The 6,596-nt window shown below is 39.6% G+C and overlaps 1 long non-coding RNA gene across 1 annotated transcript; it reads left to right on the top strand.

Moving 5' to 3' along the window:
• Window positions 1–1,009: 1,009 nt before the first annotated feature.
• On the top strand, window positions 1,010–3,463 carry LOC134469015 (uncharacterized). Its single transcript, XR_010038920.1, has 3 exons — window positions 1,010–1,493; window positions 2,425–2,570; window positions 2,997–3,463. It is a non-coding gene; the product is annotated as an uncharacterized LOC134469015 (long non-coding RNA).
• The last annotated feature ends 3,133 nt before the right edge of the window (window positions 3,464–6,596 follow it).

Raw genomic sequence — 6,596 nt, 5'->3', positions numbered from 1 at the left:
AGACACAATTTCTTCCGACTATCATCCTGATCCTATTGGTTGTGCAAAAAGACGATGAAAAAATACATCCATCCTTTATCAAATCAATTACAGCTTTTCTAGGATTTTTTGGCATGAGGGAGCATCGTGGCAGGGTGAAGAGGACAATTTACTAGGGGCGCTCAAAAAAGTAATTTATATATATTTTTTTAAAAAGACGTATGAGGGTGCACCCGCGGAGGTATGAGGGTGGAGCGCCCCTATTTCCCCTGAATTACATATTGGTAATCAAATGATTTAGGCCATGATGGTTAAAAAAAATCCACGCAACCACAAACACCATCACATCATTTTGTGGATTATGTTAAGTTTTGATCGGTCCCTTACCTTTACATTCACCATTTAGGACAGCGGCCAGTTTCGTTACAACTTAATTAGTATTGTTGTTAACCGTTGTCGATACACGTATTTAATAGCTAGAACACGTTGTAGAACCCATCCTAGGTTATCAACACGGCGGGAAACAGGCAGGCTAAAAAACACCATCTTGACTTCCACACTTACATTTTCGTCGATGGTTAACATTACTCAAGTCCAAAATCGCCAAATGATATCCAAAACTATCATTGAAAGCCGTAAACAGACCCGATCAGCATTTGTGGAAACCAAGAAACAGCTAATAACTAGAATCAAACTGAATCGATGAGGGCGGTGATGACGAATTCGCCTCATGCATCAACAAGCAAGTTCAATCCTGCTAATCTTCGGCAGCTAGCAGGCAGAGTAAGCTAATTATCGGAGACAGATGCAAACCGCCAACCTACCCCTATCTTCTATGGAACGCTAAATGAGCCACGCTTTATTAAATAAATACACCAACAAATAATTAATTGAATGTGTCACTAATTAATTTAAAGTAGAATTAAATAATTAAAATTGGCATTAAATATATAATTTATGAATTAAATGGCAATTTATATAATGTAATGTTAAATATTTCTTTCGCAATTCAATTCATTATTTAATTTATTTATTTAATTATTTCATGTTACGTGTGTTTCAGCACACCATTAATTAAATTAATCTGTCAATCTCACCCATCAAAGTCAGTGGGCGGAACCACTGACGCAAACGGGCGGGACTAGTGCCAATCTGGTGTTATCGACTGCTTTGGTCTGAAGCGTAACACCTCCTACATGACATGAATGGATCAAGGAGGAAAGCTGCTTCTATTCGAAAGAAATATGACCAAAAAGGGTTGTGAGTGATTGGGACTGTAGTACTGTCAACATTTCAAGTGAAAGGCTTAGAGTTTTATCTTTAGGGAAATGTATTCGTAAAATTAGCTTGTTGGCCATGAAGTTTTAAAAGGAGTGGATGCATGTTGTCGAGATACGTTGAGGATGACAGCTGCCTCCAAGTTCTTCTTGGCTTCCTCGCGGCCTATATCCAGGGGATCCGGGAACCAAATCTCCTCCATCATCGTGTTAGTTGTTTGACACACTTTCTCACAGGTAATGTAGACAATTTTGAAAGGCATTTGCCGTTGTGTAACCTGACAAAACGTTGGAAATAGCCGGCTACGTGGTCTCATTTTCACCGTGGTAATGCTAGTTGGATTATTGTCATAAGTAGCAGTCAGAGTGACCGCAGACGACGAGTCATTTGTTGGCAAAACAAAGTAGTAATGGATGGTATGCTAAGAAACATTACCAACGTTGTACAATAACAATGTTGGCGGACGCTCCAGTTTTTGAATGGGATCGAGACGTCAAATAGCGATACTCTTCTAGGAGGGTGCTAGTGCTAGAAAAATAGCATTAGCAGGCATCACTACACAACAAATTACCAGTTACTTATCACACCATAGAAAACAAGCAAGTATGAAGTGATTAGTTTGCGAATTCAAGGTGGATAGCTTGGTCACTAGCAAATGGTATGAATATCAAGAGTACTGGTACATTAAAGGTAGAGTACCTCCCAGTGCTTGGCTTACTAGTTCAACATCAGAACATTCTGGGACTAGATCTGTCCAGTTATGTTCATGAGCGGTCCTAGACTATTTTCGCTCTCTTGAATATGAATCCTGTATTGTCACGTAATGCAGTTAAATAAGTTATACTGATTTGGTATGTTAAGCACGGATTAAAAATGTTGCATTTTGTCTTTGTAGGGTAGGCCTACTGTTGTCATCAATGTCATAGTATTCCACAATGTAACCTCATGTAGAGTAGCCTCACTTAGCCTATTATTGTTTTATGTACTTAATGTGTTTATGTCTGTCATGTCATGTGTATACTATAAAGTGCGTTCTTCACTGTCTCACTCACACACACACACACACACACACACTGGTTTTAATCAGAACATTGTGGAAGATGAATAGAAGTAATCTGTTGTAAGATCTGCTGTAATTCCCACATCTGTATCACACTGTATTTTCAGAAATAAAAAGGGGATACTGAGACCAAACCGGCCTACTGATGTCCATACAGACTAGCCCTACACAAGACAATGTCTGTCACATTGGTGCCATGACCGAGTTGGACCTTCGCCCAACCGGGATCTTTCTGGACATCATCTGCGTTGTGGTATTAACAGTATATTGCATCCATGTATGGAAATGGTAAAAAGTAACCCACTTACCATCTTAATGTGGTACAATCAAACCTTATTTGACTAATCAAGTGTTGAAGTGATACTGTTTAGATTTATTCTGTACAGCTTTCTTTTAGATTACTATTTTATCTTAAGCCCTCCACCTTTAAAAAAAAAAAATCTTTATCTGTTAAATGTTTTGTGTGTGTGGGTGTGAGAAGTGTACCACCCACTGCAAAACAATTGCCAATACTCTGAAAACGATTGAAATTACAGGAGGAAGGTAAACCTCGATAATTTAACTCAAGGGGAGGCGTAATATGAGCTTATTTCCACAAATGGCACAGTATCAATTTAGCTGACATTGCAAGCTTGCACTGATCATGGATCATCTGACTTTATGTGTATTATTTATGCAGATAATCAACAAAGCCTGACTGCCCACAACACCTGGATCAGAGAGCCAGTCCAATGAAATCTGTCAAGAAAACCGCAGATAAACAAGGCCTGTATCATCATTGTAGTCTACTACTACACTTTTATTATACACGAAGACAGAACATGACATGCTTGTATCATTGCAAAAAAAAAAACTAACTATACAATCAGTCAAGCACTCTCAGACGCACTCACTTACTATACAACTCACCACACACGTTATCCATTACAATGTGTTCATTCAGCTCTAACATACCCACATTTTTAATTTAAAAAACCCTCAAATCTCAAGAACGTGAATGCAGCGTATATGTGTCTCCAGGCTACAATGGGTTAAAGCGCTGGAGGGCAGAAGGAAAGTAGAGTGATTACACTCATTCTCAAACTGGGCGCAATGTGGACAGTATTCCAAGTGCGCCTTCAAATAATATTGGTTTGAGGGTTTTGTGTTGTTTATTGGGTCAGAGGTGGCCCCCAAGGTTCAGTTACACCATTAGGTGATCAACATTCTTTGTTACATTAGGTGATCACCATTCTTTGTTACACCATGATTTTCCTAAATGTATGTATATTCCAGCTCAGTCTTGTTTATATAATTCTGCACAACTTGGTTTATCTTTCTTCCCATGTTTAACTGCAGTCAACCTGCCATCCAAGCCGAGGCCAAACACATCATAGCACTGAGGTGGTCAACCAAGGTTGCAGATAGGGATGAGTTCCACGACGTGTCCACCAAGACCAGAGGAGGCTGCTGCGGAAGTCTCCCCTGCGAGAAACCTTGCTACGCCCAGTATAGGCACACAACTCTAATTTCACTGCATGTTTTAGTATTTCTATGCATGCATCCTATAAATCCTTTAAATCTTGCAATTGATGTAGACTTGTAAGCCATCTTTAACTAATACGTTATTCTAACCTCTTCACATTGATACACATTTTGTGCACTTCAGATCAATTTCCTGTATTTTGTTCTTGCTCTTTCCCTGCAGAAACACAATTGAACAGATTTAATAAATGTTCGTCTTTGTCAATAATTGTATCTTCTTTTCAGCATGAACTGAGCCAAGTTAACTTTCTAGTCAAAGTATCTATTGGAGGCATAAATAACAAGAGGAAGACTAGCCATCAATAATTACAATATTTACAAGCAGTGAAAGAGGCACGTACTATCCAAATATGCCACATATTTGTTACAGTGAAGAAGTTGTGATGCTGTACATGTTTACTCCATCTACAGGCTGCTATAGACTGTTAGTTTTCCACAAAGAAGCCTAGTCGAGACCTTTGTTCAATCTTCTGACATGCTCTTACTCTTGACAAATGGGTACTATATCAGCTTTATTACTTTATTGAATCCTAAAATTGTCCAGCACGTATGAATTGGACGTTGTATCTTGGAGTAAATAAGCTACTATCCAGATTTAAAGATCAATGTGAGCTGAAAGAATTGTTTCATCCCTGTGCAAGAGGCCAGGAAGGTTTGTCAAAGGTTGGAGTAAGTCTCTTTTTTTTTCGTGACTAATCGTGACTAGATATATCGATTAGTCCAGTGTTTCTCAACAGGGGTGCCGGGGAAAAGTGGCTGATAAATAAATTATGTAATATAAGATATATTTGTCTAAATTGATAAGTGAATGCTAGTCAGTGGAATCTTTCATCTGTCATTTACGCACAATAAAGTAAATTTAGGTCACCCCAGTAAGCTGCAACTTCAAACGTAGGTCGTGTGACCAAATGTGTTACTTTTCTAAGCTTGTGTGGTATCGGATGCGATGCCATGTTACGGCTTGTTGGTTTGGGGTGCCTTGAAATTTTTCATGAATTGGAAGGGTGCCTCGCCTAAAAAAAGGCTGAGAAACACTGGATTAGTCGACTATTAAATTTATCGTTAGTTGCAGACCTTGTAGGTTCTATGAATACCATCAATACAATATAGCTGATATGCTACAACTGCTGATAATAATTTGCCCCTGTAGGGCCTAGGGGCCCTACAGTATTTTCACTTCGATAAACCCTTAACTGTCACTGTAAGGGTTAGATAATCATTATTGGTCAACTGTTAAACAATTGAGACATATATTGTTATATTATAATAATAACAATAACAACTTGGTTTTATATAGCGCCTTTCAAGGATGGATAAGTGTTTCGGTCACAGAGTCGGAGAGTGAGGGCCGGAGTCTGGAGATGTTCTTGAGATAGAAAAAGGCAGATTTGGTGATGTTTTTGATGTGAGACTGGAATGAGAGGGAAGGGTCAAGTTATTATGTGTAACAATTTTGAGTAACAGTGTCTACAAAAGGGAGTGTGTCTATGTTCCCACAGCCCGTCCCACATCACAAACACTGAAAACAAAAACAAAAAAGGGGGGAAAAAATAGACTGAATTGTCCCGCAGGGCAATGGTACTGTTCCACCCAAAAACCTTTCCCTAACCTCATTGAAATCGTCCCTAACAATCTAACACCAGCCATACCTACCTCTAAACCACAATGTAATGACCTCTAACCATGCTCTACTCATAATAGTAGAGATGGACTTAACTAAACCACAACCAGGGTGGAATCATGCTTAAACCCACGTCAGTACACAATAACAATACAATACAAGATAACCCCTGTGGAAGCTATATGGGACTAATGGGATGTGGGAGCATAGGGCCAACCCCATGTCACATGTAATAGAAGTTACTACTTTGTGGCCATGGTATGTCAGAAGCGTCAAAGTAACATGATGCATCTGAAGTTGGTTTTGTTGCTGTTCCTGTCAGTATTCTGCCGTGGTCTGTGGGGCATTCTCGTGCAGTCACTTCTTTGGTAGGTGCTCGGCTTTGCCATCAGTTCATCCGTCCCAGTCCCATCTTCACTGTAAAAAGAAAAAAAAGCTTTTGGTCAAGAAAACCAATGGCAGCAGTAGCAGCTAGCGAAAGAGAGACGGGCAGTAATCAGTTGCCTGGAATAGACGTACACGTTACAAAGTAGGCTATGTGCTACAATGTTACCTAATGTTACCCAAGCTATAGGCCGTATAGAATGTTCACACACATCGCTACTACAGCGAAGTCAGATTGTTTCGACGAAGCAACTACCGTAGTTCTACATCTCGGTTAATTTACATGCATGCACAGATTTTTCAAGGATGGCTGGGCTGGGGCACTCATTACACTATCCACTTGCACGTCAAATGCACACGTCTCATCCTTGCTCAACATATCACATCATGGGCTTTTAGTGAAACAACAAAAAACAGATGAAGTATCTGCCATAGCCCATTATATCTCAACAGTAGCACAACCACTATCTGAGCACACAGTAAGCTAGCTGGTAGACAGCTGCTTGCTAAGGTTAGCCATTCCGTTCAAATTGAACTTGCTTAACCTAGGTCAAAACATTAACCATGTGTAAAGTTACAAATTTTTATAAAAATGGACTTACCAGTTGAAATGTTGAACGCGGTGAATGAATGCTGGCGGGTCACCTTTTACCTCACCGATCTGGGTGATTCACGTTACCTACACAGGAACGTCCGACAAAATCTTTCCTATGATCAGCTCTACGCTCGATCTGTTTTGACTTGATAGGC

This window comes from Engraulis encrasicolus, chromosome 18 (assembly GCF_034702125.1).
Source record: "Engraulis encrasicolus isolate BLACKSEA-1 chromosome 18, IST_EnEncr_1.0, whole genome shotgun sequence".
In the NCBI taxonomy this organism is placed as follows: domain Eukaryota; kingdom Metazoa; phylum Chordata; class Actinopteri; order Clupeiformes; family Engraulidae; genus Engraulis; species Engraulis encrasicolus.
This window is presented reverse-complemented; position numbering and strand designations above follow the sequence as displayed.